At 35.0% G+C, this 23,099-nt stretch overlaps 1 pseudogene; it reads left to right on the forward strand.

Annotated features, from left to right (window-relative positions):
• The window catches only part of LOC149541229 (protein SEMI-ROLLED LEAF 2-like), an 84,139-nt pseudogene that overhangs the window by 25,739 nt on the left and 35,301 nt on the right, over positions 1 to 23,099 (forward strand).

The following is a 23,099-nucleotide window of genomic DNA, read 5'->3' on the forward strand; positions in this document are numbered from 1 at the left end:
ATGTTGCCACTGATTGGTTCAACCATCTACCCCAACATTCCATAGATAATTGGAATGACATGAAAACAATGTTTGAAAATAGATTCAAAACCCCTAACAATGAGTTTTCTTTGTTGCTTTAGCCAAGCCAATTGAAGAAGGAAATGCACAAACCCATGAGGGAGTTCATAGAAAAATTCAATAGATTGATCCAAAGAATCCCTACTACCTCTAGACCTAATAGTGAAAATAAAAAAATATTCTTTGTTAATGCAATTCCTCCAAGTGTGAGTTTTGATCTTATTAAAGATGTAGTTTCTAATTTAGTTGCTACTCAAAGATTGGCAATTCAATTAGAAGATGCACTTATCACTGCTAGTAAATGGAGAAGGGAGGTTCAATCCTTTGGGCCTACTTCCACCTCTGCCCCCATAGATCCTTTCATGCAGAGGTTAATGAATGATATGGCTATGTTAAAAAGACAACAGAATAGACCAAATGACCCTTACCAATCCATGTATTAGGATATTAACAGATGCTAGCAACACCACAGTCATGGCAAAGCCCCATTTCTGACAACCCCTCAGCCAAGGTTGCAAATTGAAGAAGTACCTAAAGATACTATGTGTTCTTTCCATTTGACTACAAATCACAATAGACAAACTTGCATTGATTGGTTAAGATGTGTTCAGATGGAAAAAGATGCTCTTGGCATTGAACAACCAGTTGAAAGTGAAAAAGGGGAAAATGAGAATGCAAGTACCTATTTTCTTGAATATGATTTTGACAGAGAAAGGGGAGGCAATACTTTTGTAATGCTCCAAGATCCTTCTTGCACTATCTTGACTAAGAATCAAAGAAGAAATCCTATGTGAGATCTAACATAGCTATTCTAGGTTCTAAAGGAAAAGAACACTTACACAGTGATCCAACAAAGAATACAAATTTTAAAATATTATCCAGAACAAAATTGGCAACTAGCACTTCCACTTTTGACATTGTAGAATTTTATAAATCCTCTTCCATATCTATCTCCCTGGTGGAATACTTGATAATGAACCCTAAGGAGTTGGATAAGCTAGTCCAATATGTAAAGGGAGGACCTATTACTAATGCCCAATTCACCAATAATGTGGTCAAAATTCAAACACCCCTTGAGAAAACCAATTTTGTATCTGAAATATGTACATGGAAGGTCCCTAATATAGAGTTAGTTGTTAATGTCATCGAGGGAGAAGTTGAAGAAAGAAAACCTAATCCCTTCTATGTGTCTTTGTTACTAAATGGATAGAAACTCAGCAATTGTATTATAGACTCGGGAGCTTCTTACAACATCACGCCAGCTCTAGTAGCTAAAGCTCTCTGCTTGGATCTCACTAAAACTTTTAGGCACTACTATTCCATGGATGGGAAGCAAGTCCTTCTCATTGGCCAAGTAAAATATGTACAAGAAATCCTTTATGCTTGCCTGGATAAGAGGTTGAAACTAGCCATCCTAGTGGCTGATATCCTAGCTAGTTATGGAATGTTGCTCAGTAGAACATTCTGCAAGGACATGGGAGGGGAGATCAAGATGGATTGGTTTGAGGCTTCTATTTTGGTAGGAAAGAAGAAGATAAAACTAGAACCAGAGCCAAAGAATAAATACACAATGGTGCCTTTGGATAATCCCAAAGCCCATATATTATATGAAGAATGTTAATTTGGGAACTATGTCATTTTATTTGATGGCAAGCTCAAGGAAGAGAGGGGGAAAGATTGCGAAGAAACCTTGTGGATTTTGGAATTCGATGGCAGCTACATTAATTCAGGATCATAGGCATGGGCAGTTTTGATTTCTTCCTTGGGAGATTTATTTCCTTTCTCTTTTAAGCTGGACTTTCACAATACAAATAACACTGCAAAATATGAACCCCTACTCTTAGGATTATTAGAAGCCAAAGAAAGAAGGATAAAGTAATTGAAGGTGAAAGGTGATGTTGAACTCATTGTAAAATAGGTTAGAAACCAATTTTTTGTAAAAAATGACTAGTTGAGATAGTACAGAAACCTAGTTTGGGATGATATCGAATCTTTGGATGCTTTCTCCATAGAGTTTATATCTCGCCCCCTAAATTATAAAGTTGATTCCTTAGTTGTTTTGGCTACTTTTTTATTACCACATCTAGATTTCAAAAGTGATACTTATAGGATCAAAATGATCTACAAACCTAGGGTCCCAGATAATGTAAAAAATTGGCAAGTTTTTGACAATGATTCATAGTTGAAAGATTTTATTGGATGTGTTAGAAATTTCACTGACATGTTCTTTGAAGGGTTAGAAAAAGATTGAAAATTAGTTGGGGAGGAATTAGTTGAATCTGGAGAGGTTAATCAATTAAAAGGAAATAAAATCCCCAAGGGGTTAGTTTCTTTAGAACATTTGTTTGGAAGAAAATATGAAAGTGCCATCTCAAGGGAGAGTGGTCACAATAAGAACTTGAAAGAACATGACAAGATAAACATTGGAGATGAGAGAAATCCTAAATGTATTTCTATTGGCCAAACATGTGCAGAAAGAGAGAAGAATGGTTTTCTAAAACTTCTTGTCAAATACAAAGATGTGTTTGCTTGAAGATATGGAGACTTGAAGAATTTCAGGAATGGAGAGTTTAGGCATCACATACCTCTAAAACTTGAGGTAGCCACTTTCAGACAAAAAATTTAGAATTATAACCTAAAGGTGTCTGAAGCAATATTTAAAGAGGTGGAGACAATGTTAAATTCTCGTATAATATATCCAATTCACCACTCAACCTAGATAGAAAACATTATTCCTGTGAGAAATAAAAATGGTGACATAATAATTTGTGTGGACTTTAGGAATTTAATGTTAGTCCTTAGATGGTTTTGACATTTGAGTGTCAATACACTTAACCACTTTCTACATTGAAGCCGAGTACACTATGCATGCCTAGCCATAGTGTGTGCCGAGTCAGAATTCCAATAGGTGCCTAGTGACTTTAGGTGCCAAGTCACAGTTGATGTTGATCAAGTCAAAATGCTTCATATGTTGAGTGAGTCAGAATCATACATGTGCTGAGCAAGACAAAGTGTAATAGGAGTATGTGCCGAGCACCAGTAGTCCAGTATGTGCCAAGTAACACAGAATCTGCATATAAGTTTGTGCCCTCACAAACTTAGATGTAAACCATTTTTGGAGCCAACATGGAGAGATTTTGAAGGAGAAAAAGGATAAGAATGAATCTTTTACATTTTCTATGCAATCATCATGCAACCAATCAAAAAAATGGAGAAAGTATGCAACCAATGAGGTGACTGCAAGGAATGAGTGAGAATTTAAGATTCAATATGGATAATAGATCCATACCTAACGCTAAGTCTTCACAATCTTTAAAAGGAGGTCAAAAACTCCATTGTGTGTATGGATGAGAATAGTGTATGGGGAGATTATAGTGAAATTCAATGTGAAGAGAGTAAGACTTAGAGGAATAGAAGAAAAATTTCATATTTAATTGATCAGAATAGCACAAGGAACAAGGGACATGACCAGATATCAGATCTCAGAGGATCACATTAGACAGAGTAGATCAAGTACCTGAATCTAGCAATTAAAGATTGCATACTATTAGGTTCATTGTTCTAATACTTTCTTGCCATTATATTAGAAGTTGGAAATCCTATATTGATAGGTTAGCTTAATAGCCAGGTAGAATAACATTTGGAGAAGGTAATTAAAATCCTATTGTATTAGGTGGGTTTAACAACCTATTGTAAATCCTTTAACAGGGTGACACTTCATGTAAAGTGTTTGTAAATCCTCTAATCAGGTCACTATTGATATAGTGTAAAGCCTTTAAGAGGGTAGGCCTTTCACAAGGAAGACCATTAGAAGTGGTCAAGCAATTATTGTTGCAGTAACTTTTGTGGGTATCATCCCCACCCTAGTTTTACCTTATTATTCCTAGAGGGTTTCTGGGTTACCAAATCTAGAGTTGTGTGTTATTGCATGTTTTTACTTTATGTTCATTTATATGTTTACATGCATGTAATTTATTTTTTAGTTATATGCTTAAAGGATTGAAAAAGGTTAAAAGTGTGATACTTCTGATTCACCCCCCCGCCCCTCAGAAGTACTCTTCCTATTTTGAACATTCCAAAAATTAGTATCAAAGTAGAGGTTCCCACAAGGAGAAGCCTAACAGCTTAGGGAAAAGGTTTGAAGATGGAAGTCTTCAAACTTGGGAAGATCATAGACAATTAGGTGATTGATGTGCACCTAGCTCTACATAAAGTGGAAGAAGCCAGAGAAGAATTGAGAAAGTCCTTAAAAAGAAAGAAGGAGATAGCCATTGCTGAAAATGACATACATTACAAGGAGATTCATACCACACAAGTTTTTTCAAATGGAAATTCCAAAGAATTTGATGCAACAATAGCAGAACTAATGGAGAAAAATAGAGCACAAGCTGAAGAAATCAGATTACTCAAGCTTGAACAAGAATCACAAGTCATAATGCTTTGTGAAGTGACTGAACAAAAGAAGAGAGCCATTGAAGAAAAGACCATGATAAAAGATGACAAGAGAAATCTTACTAATAGACTGGAGGAGAAGACAATTGAGTTTGAAAAGATCTCAAACATGCAGCTAGACACCTTAAGCCAGATGATGAATGCTCATCATGAGCTAAACATGAAGGACATTGAGATCTCCACCTTGAAGATGCAGAATGAAAAATTGTAGAATGAATTGAAAATAGAGAAGGAGATAGTAAAAACCTAAAACAAACCCAATGAGGCTATCAAGTACTTTGAGCAACTACTGAAATCAACAAGAGCTAGTAATAACAATTCAAGACTTGGCTACACTAGCACTGAACAAGGAGAAACATCCAAGACTGCAGAATAAAGGAATAAAAAAGGTAAAAACACTAAACTTATTTGTCATTTCTAAGGTAAAAAGGGACATACCTCTAATGTGTGTAGGAGCAAGAACAATCATCAGCATGATAAGCCCACCAATGCAAGCATTTATCACAAGTGCAAAAAGCAAGGACATCAAGCACATGAATGTAGAACCAAGACCATGAGGACACCAAGATTTGAAGGTCATTGCTACAATTGCAAAAAGTATGGACATATAGAATTTGAATGTAGATCAAAGCCTATGTAGACATCTAATCAGCTTGCAAGAGGAAATAACCATGGTCATCCCTACAATTGGGATTACAATACCAGGTATAGCTATCACTATTGTCAGGAGTATGGGAACATTCTTGAAAATTGCATAAGGACACATTTTAGAGGAAGTTACAGCAGATGGCTAAGCCAAACTACATGTTCTAGTTGCTTGAAAACTGGTTATATCAGTAGGAATTTCCCAACAAAGTCACAAGCACCCAAGACAGAAGTCAACAAAGGAAAAGAGAAGGTTGATGTTGAAAAAATAAGAGGACAAATGAACAAGACTTGGAAAAATAAAGGTCAGTGCAGCACATCAAATGGGGTGATCACTTCACCCAAGAGGTCAACTAATCACACTTCATCTAACTAAGCAAAAAAGAAAGGTGTATGGGACTGATATACAAAGTCAAATTATACATCAGTTCCAAGGACAAAGGAGTATTGTAGAGAAGAAAATTAGTATGAGAAAAGATGCAGAGAATTTTTTTGAAGAAGTTGCCGAGTTACCCTTAGATGCCGAGTAAAGCTCCAATGGAGGCCAAGTTTCTAATAGCGACTGAGCTGATAGTTGAAGATGAGTGAAGTAGAAATCTAGTGGAGGCCGAGTAAATAAAACACAATGGGAGCCAAGTAATGGAAAAACCTTCAAGTGCCAAGTTTATAGTTGTATGCACAAAGCATTTAATGCTAGGTCTTTGACAGGTATAAGGTTGAATTTCATTCATATTCATGCCATTCGAATACAGAGAAAAGATGAGAAGAGTAAAGACACGATCAAGTAGCAACCTAACAACCATTTTCATGGATTACAACAACAATTCAGAACAAACTCGTTGATTCAAAGGTATTTATCAAGTGCCAAGGTACGCAAAGTTAAAGTTTTAATACATTTAAAACTCTAGTTTGGTAAAATGGCTTCTAGCTCAAGAAATCCTAAAGAAAAAGAGAGTCATGAGATTCAACTAGTTAGCAATGAGGTTAAGCAACCTAAATTTAGGCCCATTCCCGAAGTTGCCTACAGAAATGACCTAGTTGGCACATTATCCATTATCCCACCTAAGGTTGTCATGGTTCAAGATATAAGAAAGAGCAACAAATGCAAAAGTGGTGCCATAGGTGATTTAGAAATCTTCCATGCTTATGATAAGTTGTGTGAGAATGGGATATTGAAGGACGAGTTCCAAATTGTTGATAAGAAGCGTTTAACCAAAACTCTAGTTTTTTCTACGATGTTTAAGACTGAATGGATTCACATTGTTTTGAGCTGAATTTATGATGGATGTCTATGGTAGTAGACAGAACCTATTAAGATTAAAAAGAGAATAGTGCATAGGGTTATAGGACTCCCGACCCTAGATCAGCCAAAGACCTTGAGAAGCAATAGAAAGGAGGTTATTGAGAAGAATATAGGTGCAAAATGGAACAATAGGGGAATGACCATTTACACTGTAACTGAACCCCTACTTGACTTTGCTGTGAGAATAATTTCACATAAATTCTACCAATCCAGTAAATTGAAAAGCGTACCTTGCATAGCTGTTGATGTAGCTTACAAGTTGGTGACGAAAGATCATACCTATGATCTGGCAGAGTTAATGCTTCAGCAAATTAATGAAAATTTGGGAGCTATAAGAAGATCCAAGGGAGCACAATGCAAATTTGGATAAGTATTAGTCTACATATTCTTTTATGTGATGGAAGAATTCCCTTCAATTGGGAAGGTAAACTAGAATTCCAACAAGACTGCAGTCACCCAAATTAATGAGTTAATTGATTAGATGAGAGACAATTTTGAGGCTCATATGACAAGTTATTTTGAAGACTTTAAGAAGTCTATGAAGCAGAGAATGAGAATACCAATCTCATTAGTAGAGAAACATGTCAATGACCATATGTTTTTTGGTTGATATTGACTATACCTACATCCAAGCAGCAATACTAATAATAAGATGGCTAAGGCCATTGGGTTATGAGCTTGATGTAGATGAAGCCTTAGCAGCAATCACAACATTGCTAGAATAAGAGATAGACAAGAAGGCTCCTCACTTTGGGACATATGATGTTGTCAAGTCCAAAGTTTAGACTGAATTAAAAATAGCCTCTGTTATCAAAAAGAAACATAAAATGGTGAAGAAGATAAAGAAGCAATTTGAAGCAAAAATTGAAGGAGAAGCAGGTGAAGAAGAACTAGAAGGAGATAGTGAAGAAGAAGAGCAAGGGCAAGGCGCAATTGAGCTGACACAAGGCCTGAGAGAAGACAAGGAAGAAGGTGTCAAGGGAGAAGAAGCCAAGGAAGCATCTACACCTACCAAGAAAAAGAAGAGAAAGGCAGAAACTCAGCCTACAACTCAGCCCGAGCCTAAAAAGGTTACCAAACCAACTCTAGCAACAAGGGTCCCTACAAGAGCATATGTTCAAAAGGCTAAAGAGGCACCAAAAGAGAAGAAGAAAGCCACTACACAACCTACTAAAGAGCCCAAGAAGAGAACAAGGTATGTAGCACAACCAGATATAGATGATGAAGAGCAAACAGAGTCAGAGGACATTAGCCAATTTAAAGTGGTAAGTCATCCTCCAAAATCTGCAATTGACAAACTTTGTGATAAGATAAAAAATGTAGATTTAAATGATTTAAAGTCTCTTGATTTCAATAATCTCAATAGGGAAGAGCATAATAAAGTAGAGGAATCTGTGTATGCAATGATGGCAGAATTTAAAAACACACCTCTAGAACTTGACAATACTATGCCAAAGGAACTATATGAAATAATTGAGAATAAGTGATATTATTGTCTAAAGATGGAAAGGGAGATTAGAGAATCTACTCTAGCAGAAGTAAAGCCTGATATGAAAAAGGCTCAAATAACAAAGGCAAACAAGAAACATAGTGGCAAGTTTGCACCCAAGTACAGAGCCTTTTGCATCCTTCAAAACAAGGTTGAGGATGTTGTAAATAAATCCACACAATTGTGGAAAACAATTTGTAAGATTACTGATGATAAGGTAGAAGAAGAAAATAAGGCATAAACTAGTGCCAAAGAGAAGGTAGAGGAAAATAAAGTAGAAGAACAAAAAGGAGAGGTAGAGACAAAGGAAATAGAGAAGAAAGAAGAAGAAGAGAAAGAGGAGGAAACCAAAGATGAGGAAGAAAGAGGAGAGGAAGAGAATAAGGAGAAAGAAGAAGAGGAATAAGCTAAGGGAGAAGTAATGGAAATAGCTAATCAGCAGTAAGAAGATGAACAAAGTGTGCAAGACACAAAAATGCCACCTCCTAGCCCTCCTCACACAACCACTACACCTGCAGAGATAATAATCATCAAGGATGTTCCTAACAATTCTTCCTAACAATTTAGCTCAGAACATCAATCCCCTTACTATAGAGGATCTCTCCAAGATCCTTCACCAATCCACTCTACAGGCATAGTTATGCACAAGCCCTATATTGGTGAGTGTTGATGAGTTAAAAAAGGTAGTAGCTGTACCACAAAAGGAAAATGTGAAACCAAAGGTACCACCATTCACATACACAGCTACTAGGACTAAAGTTTTGATGCTTGCTCCACCACCTCCACCAAGTACAACAAGTGATACTAATTAGATGTTGAGTGCAGATGAAAGGAAAACAAATGAAAAAGAGGATACAACAAAAGAAAAGGAGCAGGCCGCAATTCAAACATTGGTAGAACTACCAAAGACTGACACTCCTACAAAGACTATTCAGAAGCCAAGCACTGAAGCCATCCCCTTGCAATTCTCAACTCTAGGCTTAAGTTCAACCATAGTGGCCAGGGTACTTCACTATGGAGACCCTAAATTAGATGAAGAAATTGTTATACCCTTCTATGATTCCAAGACTATCACAATAGCACAAATGACTAAAATGAAAAATGCATTAGATAGAAGGATGAGGCAGGAAATACTAAGGAAGGAGTTTAAACATAAGCAAGAACTTCATGAGATAAAGGACATCTTTCTGGATGCCTTCAACTTGCAGTCACCAGATGAAGCAAAGTCAATAATAGAGCAACTATCAGATATAGTTGAGTAGGTGACAAATGAAGACTAGGATACCAATGTTAAACTCATGGAATGGTCAAAAAGAAAATTTCAAGGAAAGGTGAATAAAAAGATATCAAGTGGAATAGCACTTGAATAGGTAGAGTTGGCCAAGAAAATAGATAAGGTCAAAATTGTCCTTGAAAAGATTTTTTCATTGTATAGAAAGTTGTGTGATTTTTCCAATTTCACACAAGAAACAAATCAAAGAATAATGAGGTTGGAAATAAATTTGAAAATCTCTAGCATGCAATTACCTAGAGATCTAACTCAAAGTCAGAAGCATTTTGCACAATTACTTCACACACAAAGGGAGTTAGTTGTAATAACAACAGAGGAGGCAAATATTAAAGCAAAATTGATGCAAATTCAGTCATCTATAACCCCTCATTTAGAAGTCCTCCACAAGGAGCAAGTGTATGTAGAAACAATTTTAAAGAAAGATCCAAATCTTTCTACACTTGATGGACTAGTACACCTTGCTACAAAGATTTCCATCTAGCACAAGTCACTTGACATTGCTTTGGAGAATTGGGATGTAGCTCTAAAAATAATAATGGAGGTAAATAGTAATTTTTTGGCTAAGTATTGTATTACTCCTTAAAACCCTTTGACATTAGTGTCAAAAAGAGGGAGATATATGTTTTAGGGGAGAAATAATAATAAGGAAAGGGGGAGATAAATGTCTTAAGGGAGATATAATAGTTTTAAATATCTAAGGGGAAGAATACCTATCAATTGTGATGGCCAAGAGGGGGAGATACAAAATTTTGGCAAGATACAAATCACAAGTACAGAATATAGGAACAAAACAAAAGACAAAGAGTATCAAGCACATCAGCACAAAATTTTGGTTTCAAAAATGTCAAGGCACAATTATCTCAGGGGAAGTTAAGGTATTTTGAACAAATTTTGAACAATTTTGAATTTTTTTGGATATATTAGTAATGTCTAGTTAAGTTTTTTTGACACTCATGTCAAAGGGGGAGATTGTTAGTCCTTAGATGGTTTTGACGTTCGAGTGTCAATACACTTAACGACTTTCTACATTGAAGTCGAATACACTATGCATGTCGAGCCACAATGTGTGCTAAGTTAGAATTCTAATAGGTGCTGAGTGACTTCAGGTGCCAAGTAGTATATAAGTGTCAAGTAATATATAGGTGTCAAGTCATAGTTGATGCCAAGCAAGTTAGAATGCTTCATATGTCAAGTGAGTCAGAATCATACATGTGCCAAGCAAGAAAAAGTATAATAGGTATCGAGCAATCCAGGATAGTATGTGTCGAGCACCAGTAGTCCAGTATGTGTCGAGTAACACAGAATCTGCATATGAGTTTGTGCCCTCACAAACTCATATGTAAACTATTTTTGGAGCCAACATAGAGAGATTTTGAAGGAGAAAAAGGATAAGAATGAATCTTTTACATTTCCTATGCAATCATCATGCAACCAATCAAAAAAATGGAGAAGGCATGCAACCAATGAGGTGAATGCAAGTAATGAGCAAGAATTTGAGATTCAATATGGATTGTAGATCCATACCTAACCCTAATTCTTCACAATCTTTAAAAGGAGGTCAAAAATTCCATTGTGTGTATGGATGAGAACAGTGTATGGGGAGATTATAGTGAAATTTAGTGTGAAGAGAGTAAGACTTAGAGGAACAGAGCAAAAATTTCATATTTAGTTGATTAGAACAACACAAGGAACAAGGGACATGACTAGATATCAGATCTCAAAGGATCACATCAGAGAGAGCAGATCAAGTATCTGAATCCAACAATTAAAGATTGCATACTATCAGGTTCATTGTTCTAATATTTTCTTGCCATTGTATTAGAAGTTGGAAATCCTATATTGATAGGTTAGCTTAACAACTAGGTAGAAGAACCTTTGGAGAAGGTGATTAAAATCCTATTGTATTAGGTGGGTTTAAAAACCTATTGTAAATCCTTTAACAGGGTGACATGTCATGTAAAGTGTTTGTAAATCCTCTAATCAGGTTAGTATTGATATAGTGTAAAGCCTTTAAAAAGGCAAGCCTTTTACAAGGTAGACCATCAGAAGTGGTCAAACAATTATTGTTGCAATAATTTTTGTGGGTATCATCCCCACCCAGTTTTACCTTCTTATTCTTGGAGGGTTTCTGGGTTACCAAATTTGGAGTTGTGTGTTATTGCATGTGTTTACTTTATGTTCATTTCCCATTTTGAACATTCCAACATTTAAACCAAGCTAGTCTCAAGGATAATTATGCACTCCCCACTATGGATCATGTTCTAGAGATAGTCGCTGGGTTTGAAGTCATGTTAATGCTCAATGGGTACTTAGGGTATAACCAGATTAGTGTTGCACCTGAAGATCAACATAAAATAATCTTTATAACTCCTTGGGGTACCTATGCTTATAATTGAATGCCATTTAGCTTGATCAGTGTAGAAGCAACATTTCAAAGGGCAATGAATTCTTCTTTTAAAGACTTCAGGGATAAAATAATTGTAATATATTTGGATGATTTGATTGTATACTCCAAAAGGAGGAAACATCGCCTACGAGATATTGAGCTAGTGTTAGGCCGATGTAGACAACATGGTATATCTCTCAATCCTAAAAAGTCTATATTCTTTGTAGAATAAGGCAAACTGCTTGAGCATATCGTTTCAAAGAGAGGTATAAGAATTGACCTAGACAAAATAAAGGTAATACAATAGTTATCTTTTCCCACCAATAGGAGTGATTTAGAATCCTTCTTTGGTTAGATAAACTTCTTAAGGAGTTATGTTCCTGAGTTCTCTAAAAAAGAAAGGCATATGCTAAACATGACTTAGAAAAATCCTTACAGATGGTCAGAAGAAGGTAAAAAGGATTTTGAAGATAATAAAATTTCTATTTTAAATGCTCCCATGTTGGTAAGCCCAAATTTCAAGAGGGACCTTATCATTTAATGTTATGCTTCAGAACACACTCTATCTAGTATCTTAACCCAGAAAGATGAGCAGGACAATGAGTCCCTAATTTCTTTCATGAGTGTTCCTCTGAAGAAGCATGAATTGAATTAAGCTCAAATGGAGAAGCACATATTTTTAGTGGTGAAGGCAATGAAACAGTTCAGGTATTATATCTTGCATTCTCATTCTACTATCTATGTACTCAAAACAATAGTCAAGAGCATACTAACTCAACAAGAGATTGGGATAAATAAGGGAGTGGTGTGGGTAGCCAAGATTTGAGAATACGATCTAATCATTAAACTTACTAATTTGGTAAGGGGTTGGGGTTCGTGTAAATTAACAGCTAAAAATAAAGAATCACCGTAAAAAAGCACTAAGGTTACACTTTCTATTTTGTTGGTAAGTTCAACTGATCCCTAGTTTTCTAATTTAGTGTACTTCTTGACATATGGTGAATGTCAAGAAAATTTGAGTTATAGGGAAAAATGGAATCTTAGGTTGAAAGTGGAAAAATATATAATCTCTTAAGGCATGTTTTATAAAAGAGGTATAGATGGAACATTTCAGAGATGTCTAGACAATGAACAATAGAAAGAACTATTGAAACTATATTATTCAGATGTTTGTGGTGGACACTTTTCCTCTACTGTGATTGCTTTCAAAATCCTCAGAAATTTCTTCTACTAGACAGGTATGTTTGAAGATGCATATTCTTTTGTAAAAGATTGCAAGAAGTGCAAACTTTTCATGGATCGTCCTCAACTAGTGACATTTTCGCTAAGGCTGGTGGTAATTGAGGAGACTTTCCATCAGTCGGGTATAGATTTCATAAGGCTGTTGAATCCTCCATCTAGTGCTGGCCATATGTATATATTGATAGCCATGAAGTACTTCACCAAATGGGTGGAAGCAATACAAACTAAGAAAGCTAATTCATAGGTCGTATGTGAATATGTGATGGAATACATATTTGTTAGGTTTGGGGTCACTCAAAAGATAGTGGCTTATAATACAACCTACTTTTCATCTAAAGAGATTTCTATGTTCTATTATGAGCATGGCATATCTTTAGCTCATTCTTCAGAATATTTCCCTCAGGGAAAGGGGTAGGCAAAATCTAGTAACAAAAACTAGGTTGCTATAATGAAAAATTTGGTCAATGATAATGCCTGAAATTGGCATAAAAAACTATATGAAGCATTATGGGTTAACCAAATTACTCCTAAAAGAGCTATTGGCATGGCCCCTTTTGAATTGGTGTATGGAGTAGGCCCCCAATTATCCCTACCTCTAGAATTATCCACCATGAAGTTGCAGTCCATGATCGAAGATCCTCTTTTCCAAGATTATTTAGAGAAAAGGAAGATGTATTTGAATAAACTCAAAGAAGAAAGAGACAAACTTGTGGACCACATTATTGAACAACAAATGAGGGTAAAGCACATTTTTGATATGAGGGCCAACCCTCGCAACTTCCTGAAAGGAGAAGAAGTTTTCTAATGGGATAAAAGGATAGAGCCCAAAGGTGCACATGGAAAGTTCAATTCTTTTTGGAAGGGTCCATTTTTTATCATAGAATTTGTTGGTCTGAATGCTTTTCACCTAAGCTATTAAGGTGGTACTAGTTTTCCCTTTACTTACAATGGGAAAGACTTGAAATTATTGAAAATGTGATTCTTCAAAGAGTTCTTGCTCATGTATATTCCCCTTTTTGGATTTCTATTTTGTTTTTGCTTGTCTTTCTATTGTTTTCTATTTTGGTGTTTCCTTGAGTCAAATTTGTTCCTAGCATTCTAATTTCTCTGTGTACTCTACATGGACAATCCCTAGTCTGAGCCCCTGTTAGCCTTAGTTTTGAGTCACTGTATTTTAAATTTTTTCTAGTCTTATTTGGAGCTCAAAATCATAAATTAAACAATCCCTTCTTGATCCCATATCTTATAGATATCACCAAACTTTTTATATAAAGATTAATACTGTGATATCCATCGCAGCTCTCATTTCTTGAACCTCTTTCAATCTCGATTCAAAGTAGTTCAACCAAAGGATTTTCATATTAATTTTTTTTTGTAGGTGAGACCAACTAAGCATAATGAAGATGTTTGTTTGAACCTCAATTCAAAGTAGTTCAAAGTAGTTCTATTACCAAAGGTTTTTGCACACAAGTGTTAATGATTCTCCAAGGACAACCAGTTCCTGAGAAATTAATTGAGACGTTAGAAGTAATGATAGAAGATCTTGTTTGATTTAATTTTGTTTGAGATGAAAGATCAATTTTCATCATAATTAAACAAGGCAAATCTTTCATCCAAGAGTCAAATTATTTGTCAAAAATTTGTAACTATTGCAAGGACATAGGCAAAGGATGATCATTTAATGAAGGTGTCTTGTCACAGTTTTGAGTGTGCAAATAAAGCCACAACAAAATTGCCATGAATACCTCATTATGAGGTGGTATATTTGTCAGTATGTCTCCTTTCCTTTTAAAGCATAAGTTTCCCATTTGATTGTTTTATCATGCGAAAGGGAAAATTGAAGGAGGAGCAACAATAAGAAAAGAAAAGAGATCTGGTTTTATCTCAATAGGTTACAGGTGAGAATATAAGAAATCCCTTGTTCTTTCCTCTCTATGTGTTTCGAAGAACAAAAATAGTGTTGGGCTTTTATTTTCTTTGTTTAGAATGAAGTTTGTTCTGCATTTCTTTAGGAATATTTCCAGTTTAGAGTGTAAGAGGCACGTCATTTCTGATACTAATTTGGAAGGTATCAAAGTTAAGAAGCTACAAGGAAATTTTCTTGAGTAGGCCGATGAAGTTAATAGTTGTTTAGAGATCCTAACATGTTGTTTAATTGAAGCTTTGGCTTTTCCCCCTACTCTTTTGAGTCCTACACTACTCCAGTTTTGCATTGACCATTATGATGAGAGAACCAAGAGTACTTTGAATAAAGATGGGCAATCGGTGTTCTCCATCTCTAGGGAGACTATCTCATTAGTCTTGCATCTTCTTGAATGTACCTTTGCTAATTCTAGCCCTACCCAGTCTCTAGTTGAGTATCAAGAAAGTCCATACAAATATTGTAACATGTTGGCTAGGAAATAGATAGAGACAAATCATAAAGGTAGCTCAAGACTACCTAAAATAATCACCAAGGATCATATGAAGCCTCATGTTCATGACCTCGTGGTCTTATTTCACTGGTTTAAAGGTTCTTTAGATGTTTTTCTCTTTGAAGATTGGATGTATCGTTATGTAGAAATCATTTTGAAAGGAGAACAGTTGTTAGATTGGGTGGAACTAATAGCCAATTCATTGAGAAGTCAACTCAAACATGCTAAGGTGTCTAGCGAAGATTTCTACATGTCTTCCTATCTAACCTATTGCATTGCATGTATCAACAATATTACTTCTCTTCCTCATGAAACTTGGAATGAAGACGTAACTATTTACCAGTATCATCCCTTGCTCCAAAGGGATAGAGTGTTGGAAAATTTTAGGAAATCAAATGATGTGTTGATAGACAGTGTGCATTTGGACCTCAAAAAAGCATCGATGCCAAGGATATCCCTGGAGGCCCAAAAGCTTATTCAAATTTATGGAAGATATTTCATTCAATTTCCTAAGTTCATATACATAAGAATAGGGGGATTTGAAGAAGAACCAATGAAATTGCCTTGGTATGCCCTAGATTATTTTATCTTAGCTGAAATTTGTAGATTGTTATTTTTGATGATTAAAGACAATCTACCTTAGGAAGAGTGGGAGTATGTTTTCCCTGTTAAGCTTGGTCATTTAACTTGCAGCAACATGATCAATGCCTTAATGGTTAAGGAGAAGAAACATGAAGGCTGTCAATGAAAAAAAAATTGCAATATCCCCAAAAGTGGTTTCTATCTCTAAAACATTAACTTTTGACATCCCAATTTTGTCTCATGTTGTAGGTAGCACTTTGGCTCCAAATAACTAGAAAAGAACATTGTCCCCTAAACAAACCATGACCCCTAGAACTAGGTCCAAGACTAAATCTAATGCATTCATGTAGTAGGAGATTCAGAAGGAGAAAATGATGACTTAAGGACAAGGTCTAGGAGAGGAACTCAGCTTCTCGAATACTCTAGATGTTGATGTGTAGTTAATAGAAGCTCCTTAGTCACACCAGCCTAAAATAATGATTCCTCCTAGAGGAAGTCAAGGGATGACCACTACTCTTACTATTCCATCATGGTTTTCTAATTTAGTTAGCAAGAAATGAAACCTTGAGCCCATCTCTACACCTATTAAAGATATCATAAACCAAATATGCAGCTTGTGATTTTAAGAGAAAAGATGATGAGCAATGCATTCTTGATTAAAGATCTAGTAACCAGAAGGGTAACAATAGAGGTGGCTTCATGGAAATAGAAAGATGAGTTTGGAGAAATTGACACTAAAGGTTTTAAACTGACAACTGTAGAATTGGGGGCCATCAACAGAGACACTAGTAATCATTTCTTTAAATTTTCTATAGACCACATGCTGACTCAGTCTGAAAGTGATAGAAAAGAGAAGAAAGAGCTAAAGACATGAGTAATCACTATGGCTTCTTATATAGACTCTTTGATGAATTTGGGTGCTCTTCCATTGGTTTAGACTCCACAGTCTTTTGAACCCAATTCCTTAGACAACCAATAGTTGGTTAAGCAAATGCAAAGGTGTAAACTTCTCTCAGATACAATATAGGAATGGGTGGCATCCATAGTAAAAGAAGGTAGTAAATTTATTCTATATTTTACTACCACATACATGGAAGGAGAGGTGTTGTTAGGTGAAATTCAAACCCTTGTAGTAGTATGGAAGGCCAATTAGAATCAATGCTAAGCTATTGTGTTCCAAGTTCATGAAGTTGAAAAATACAACATGTTGAAGTTTATGAATGAAAATCCCATGAAAACTATGGACTGATGCATTTTGTTCATCCTCAAGAGAAATATGGGCTGGAGGGATTCGATTTACAAAGGAGCCACTAAAGAAATATGATCAGTGGAAACTAAAATCACTAAAATACATAAAGAACTCCTAAAGGATATGCATGTTGTTAACCCTACAAGAATCCTACAGTTTGAAGATGGCAACATGGACTCTGAGGTCTTAACTAAAAAATTCAATGATGCTATTATAGGAATCAAGGACAATGACACACCTACTTTTGGAAACTTCAATACCTTAGCAAATATCAAGTTGATGTTATATCTAAACAAAAATCTCGTGCAGAGAAAAAATCGTAGGATTAAAGAGCTTAAGTGGAAAAAGGATGCTTGCAACTCAAAGCTACTTAGCCTAAAAAACCCTCACTCTTATGCAATGTAAGAATTCACAAACACCTTTAGGAGCTGTAAATTGGTTAAGAAAACCATGGTAGATGGAGAGAAGGTTGGCGATGGTGTTTAGTTGAAGACAATTACTTCTTTGTTTTGTTTTTCAAATTGTTTCACATCTTTTTCTTGTTCTTATAACTATTTATAACTAAAAGGATGGGCTTTAATGGAGGCCTTTTTGGGTTTGTAATGAACTATAAATATTGGAGCATTTAGCTAGTTAGGGGTGAGATTTTTAGTAGCCTAAATATACTTTGATAAAGCTAGTAGTATTTTAAAAGTTGATTATATGGGAATAGTAATAGACAGATGGTAATATATATGAAAGTACTCTCTTAAATAACTTTGTGCTAAGGAAGTCTTTTTGAATATATATAGATCATATTGTTTTGGGCTTTAAAACTTTGTGTTTGAAGCAGATTTAATGTGATTACTTTGTGAGTTGTGATGATTAGTTCTATATGACATCTACTGCTATTCCTTTGTCATTCATTTTCATTTATCTTTCTCCAAAATTGGTTTGAGTTGTTGTAAAGTTTAAATTCCTAGTTAAATCTTGCTTGCTTGTGGAAATATTATGAGCTTTTTATTCTTTGATTTTCTAAATATGTAAATCATTACCTTAGTACCCAAGAGTAAATGAGTGTCCCTTAAGCACTTTCTAGAAAAAGTGTGCATTCAGTTAGTTTTGATCTTTTGAACTTATTGATAAATCTTTTGTAAAGGGAGTTGTACCTATAAAATTTAGAGGAAAATGAATAACAAAATTTTTACCCAGTTGTTAATGAACATTATTGAATTTTCCAAGCCTTGGGCATATATTGAATTATCATTTTAGTAGGAAAAGACAATTTTTTCACTAACAAGGCCTAAGCTAAAGATCGGGATGTCTTAGAGAAGAGAGATTCCCAAGTCGAATAGAGATAACTTCGAGGCATGGAAAGAACTTATGACATTTTACTTGGAAACCATCAATGATTCAGGTTTGAAATATCTAGAAAATTCATACAAGGATCCTACTAGAACATTGACTATGGAACAAAGTGTTGAAAAGAAAAATCATAATATTATGATGATTGACATTGCATCAGCTCTTAACTATGTTGAATTTGATGAGGTCAAAGGATGTGCTACTGCTCATGACATGTGGACCAAACTGAAGGATATTTATGGAGGTGATGATAGTGTTGAGAGAATCAAAGCTAGTGTCAGTGCTATCAAAGCCTCTAGAGGGACAATTGGAGATGTAACAATGGTAAGAAAGGTACTCAAAAGCCTTGTTCTTATGTATGTAATTAGAATGTCTTCTATTCAAGAAATGAGATGTGATCCAACTAACAAGATAAATTTGGATCCTCTAGTTGGAAGATTGATTGCATTTGAGCTAGATAACTATGTTAATTATACTCCTAGCTCTAGCAATCTTGAGTCTCCATTTGAAGTGAAGTTATCACTCAAGAAGAAAGATAAAAATTTCAAAAGAAAACAATCTAAAAGTGAAGAGGAAGATAGTTATGAAAGTGATCCTAAAGCCATTGAAGTATTACTTGCAAGAAGGTATCCTAAAGGCAAAGGAAAGTACAAAGGTAAAATTCCTTTGATCTATTTTTCTCGTGAAGAAGTTGGACGCATTGCTACAAGATGTCCAAATGAAGAAGACAAAGATGAAAAGAAGCACAAAAAATACAAAGGCAAGAAGGATTCCAAGAAATTCAAGAACTACAAGGACAAATGTAAGAAATCTTTTTTTATGGCTAAAGATTCAGATAGAAGTGAAGATGATGAAATAGTCTATATTGTTGTAAAAGATGAATCTGGTGATGAAGGAGATAAAATGACACTTATATCTCATGTTAGAAAAAATCATACATGGATTATTGATAGTGGTTTCTTACATCATATGATTGGTGAAAAAACAAAGTTTCAACATATGGAACATTATGATGGTGGAAGTATGAGATTTGGAAATAATGAACCATGTTGCATAAAAGGAAAAGGTTGTATCTCACTAACCAATGAACTTAGATGTGATAATTCTTATTGGGTTGAATGACTAAAGAATGATCTACTAAATGTGGCATAGTTGAATAAAATTGGATTCAAGGTAGAATTCATGAATTGGAAGGCCAAGTTGCTAGATGGAAGAGGAAATCTAGTTGAGTCTAGTAAACAAATCAAAGATAACCTATTCTACCTAGATCTCAGTGAAAGTTCATGTTTTATTACTCAAGTAGAAGAAAATTGGCTATGGCACAAAAGATTATGTCATTTTAATTTTGATAATTTGATCAAGAAAAGAAAAAGAAAGAGTGAGAAGTATTCCTAGTCTAAAGAAACCTAAAATGGGCCTATGGAAAAATTGTCAAATTGGTAAGATGGGCAAGGTAAGTTTCAAAAGAAAGACATGTCATTCTGAAGAAGTCATGGAGCTGGTTCATACAAACTTATGTGAACCTATTGGAATAGAGAGTTACAATGGAGATAAGTACTTTATTCTTTTTGTTTGTGATTATTATAGAATGATTACTTAATGCATCTGAAAGAGAAGTCAGAAGCTTTTCAAAAGTTTAAGTGGTATTTGGAAAGAGTAGAAAAGGAAACTGGAAAGAAGCTAAAGTGTTTGAGGTCAGATAGAGGTGGTGAATTGATCTCTAATGAGTTCAATGAATTCTACACTAAAAGAGGAATTAAAAGACAAGTATCAACCCCTAGTACACCTCAATTGAATGGTATAATTGAAAGAAGGAACAAATCCATCATGGATTGTGCAAGAATTTTGATAACAAAAAAGAATGTTGCAATCAAATACTGGAAGGAAGCAATAAGAACTACAGTGCATACCTTGAATGGACTATAGCTAAAGAAAGACTCCTATCAAACTCCTTGTGAACTATGGTTTGGCTACAAACCCAATGTAAGTTACTTGAAAGTATTTGGTAGAAAATGTTATATTCTAAAAGAAACTAGGATAGGTAAATTTTATGTCAAAGGTAATGAAGGTATATTTATACGACACTCTAGCAAAAGTAAAGCATATAAATGTTTGAATTTATCCACTCATAAGATCATATAAGGTGCACATATGAGAATTGATAAGTTTGCAGAAAAGAGTGAAGAAGAGAGCAACAAAGAAATTGAGGAGTACAAAAGGTTTATTTACTTTGAACTTGATCATTATCAAATCTAATTAGAAATTAAGAGGCCTCACCTCCTGAGTCCCCAAAATCTCTAGAAGCACTTGAGTTGCAATAAATACAACCCGAGTCATAGTTTTATGGACCTAAGTTGCAATTAAAGGCTACCAAGTAGCAGCCAAAGAAAACAGAGTCTGATGGACCCAAATCACAAACATTGGGACCTGAGCTTGATATAGAAGATCATGGTGAGGCTAATGGAACAAGTTCTAAATCCAAATTACCTATGTTAGCAAGATATGTAAAAATTCACCATGCACCTAATCAAATCATCAGAGACAAGTTAGATTGTACAATGACAAGAAATAAATTGAAAGGTACATGTTTGCTCACTGAATTTGAACCTAGATTGGTGAAAGATGCTTGGGATAATGAAATCTAGATCAAAGCAATGAATGAAGAGATAAAATAGATAGAAAGGAATAAGACTTGGAATCTCTTTCCTAGACCCAAGGATAAAAATGTAATTGGCACAAAGTGAGTTTTCAAAAATAAGCTGAATGAAGATGGAGAAGTTTCTAGAAACAAAGCAAGGTTAGTATGCAAAGGTTACTCTCAAGAAGAAGGTATCTATTATGTTGAAACTTTTTCTATTGTTGCAAGATTAGAAGGTGTTAGAACTCTACTTTCTTATGTTGTACATAGAGGATTTAAAGTTTATCAAATGGATGTGAAATCTTCATTGTTGAATGAAATTCTTGAAGAGGAAGTTTACATAGAACAACTTAAAGTTTTTGTAGATCCTAGCAAAAATGATATGGTTTGTAAATTGCATAAAGCATTATATGGTCTCAAGCAAGCTCCCAGAGCTTAGTATGAAAGACTTCATAACTATTTGATAAATATTGGTTTTCAAAGGATAGATGGTAACAATATTCTGTATATCAAAGAAGGACCATAATTTTGTGGACGAGACGTTGTTTACTAGAAATGATGACTTGTGAAAAGCCTCTTCAAAAGAGATTAGTAAAGAATTTGAGATGTCCATGTTTGGAGAGATAAAATTCTTTGTTGGATTATAGATTCAATAGAAGAAAGATGGTATCTACATTACTCAATCCAAATATATCAAGGAGATACTAAAAAAGTTTGGAATAGAAGATTCAAGACCAGTTGGCACACCTATGTCTACTAGATATAAGATTTCCAAAAATGATGATTCCAAGGAGGTAGATTAGACCATATGTATATTAATGATTGGAAAACTACAATATGTAGTGCATACAAGGCTTGATATTGCATTAGCAGTTGGTATGGTGCAAGGTTCTCAAAAAATCCTAAAGGAAATCATATGATGGAAATCAAGAGAATCATGAGGTATCTAAAGGGTACTAAAGACTATGGATTATGGTACAAGAAAGGAGGTAATTTGGATTTAAAAGCCTTTATAGATGTTGATTGGGTAGGAAGAACAACAGTGGTGGAGCATTCTTTCTCAATAAAGCACTAGTGTCTTAGACAAGAAATAAGTAGAATTCCATTTCTTAGTCTATAGTAGAGGTAGAGTATGTGGTAGCAACAGTTAATTTCTCCAATATTGTTTGGTTTAAGAAATAGTTGGTAGGTATGAAGGTAGAGATAAAGGATCTAGTGGTTATCTTCTGTGATAACACCAGTGCAATTAATATATCAAAAAATCATGTGATGCATACCAAGACCAAGCACATTACAATAAAATATCATTTTCAGAGAGAATTCGTGCAAGAAAAATAATGGGGAGCTTCTTCAACTAAGAGCCTTTCTTGCTCTTCCTAGGATATTCCTAGCCCACTATAGGGTCTTCTATCCTGACCCTATCTTAGAGGATCCCTTTACAATCCCTTTTCTCCAAGAAACTCACCAACTAATTAAAACTTCAATGCCATTTTCCCAAATCACCTAAAGTGCATTCTTTAGCCTATATTGCCAAAAATCCCTTGGATACACCAAGTGCCTCAAAAATAAGATTGAACCTTCCTTCTAAAGTTCTTGACTCAATCCCCATCATTCTGCACCATTCTTTCAAGTCTCACTCGCCCAAATCACCAAAATGACTAGTTAGGCCTTGTAGCCCTAAGAGCTCCTATTAGCCCTCCTAAAAACAAGGAAGGATATATAACTCACACAAATCCTTAATAAGGCCACTTGATTTCTACTAGATTTTTTTCTCCTATTAACAACCTTTGAATATTTTGCAGGTCTAGGGTTTTAGCACTATCCGTATTGTAAAAATTTTGAAAATCCTACTTTTAAGGGTTTTGAAATAAATGTTAGTGTTTTTTTCTTCACAAGCATATAATTCCATACCCAATGTCAAGATTGACTAATGTCAATCGTCTACTCTTCACAAAAACTCTTTACAAGCAACTCCTTGCACCTTGCCAAGTTTTTTTGCTTACC

The sequence above is a fragment of the Cupressus sempervirens genome, chromosome 9, assembly GCF_028749045.1.
Source record: "Cupressus sempervirens isolate cs-2001-9-10 chromosome 9, ASM2874904v1, whole genome shotgun sequence".
Lineage (NCBI taxonomy): Eukaryota > Viridiplantae > Streptophyta > Pinopsida > Cupressales > Cupressaceae > Cupressus > Cupressus sempervirens.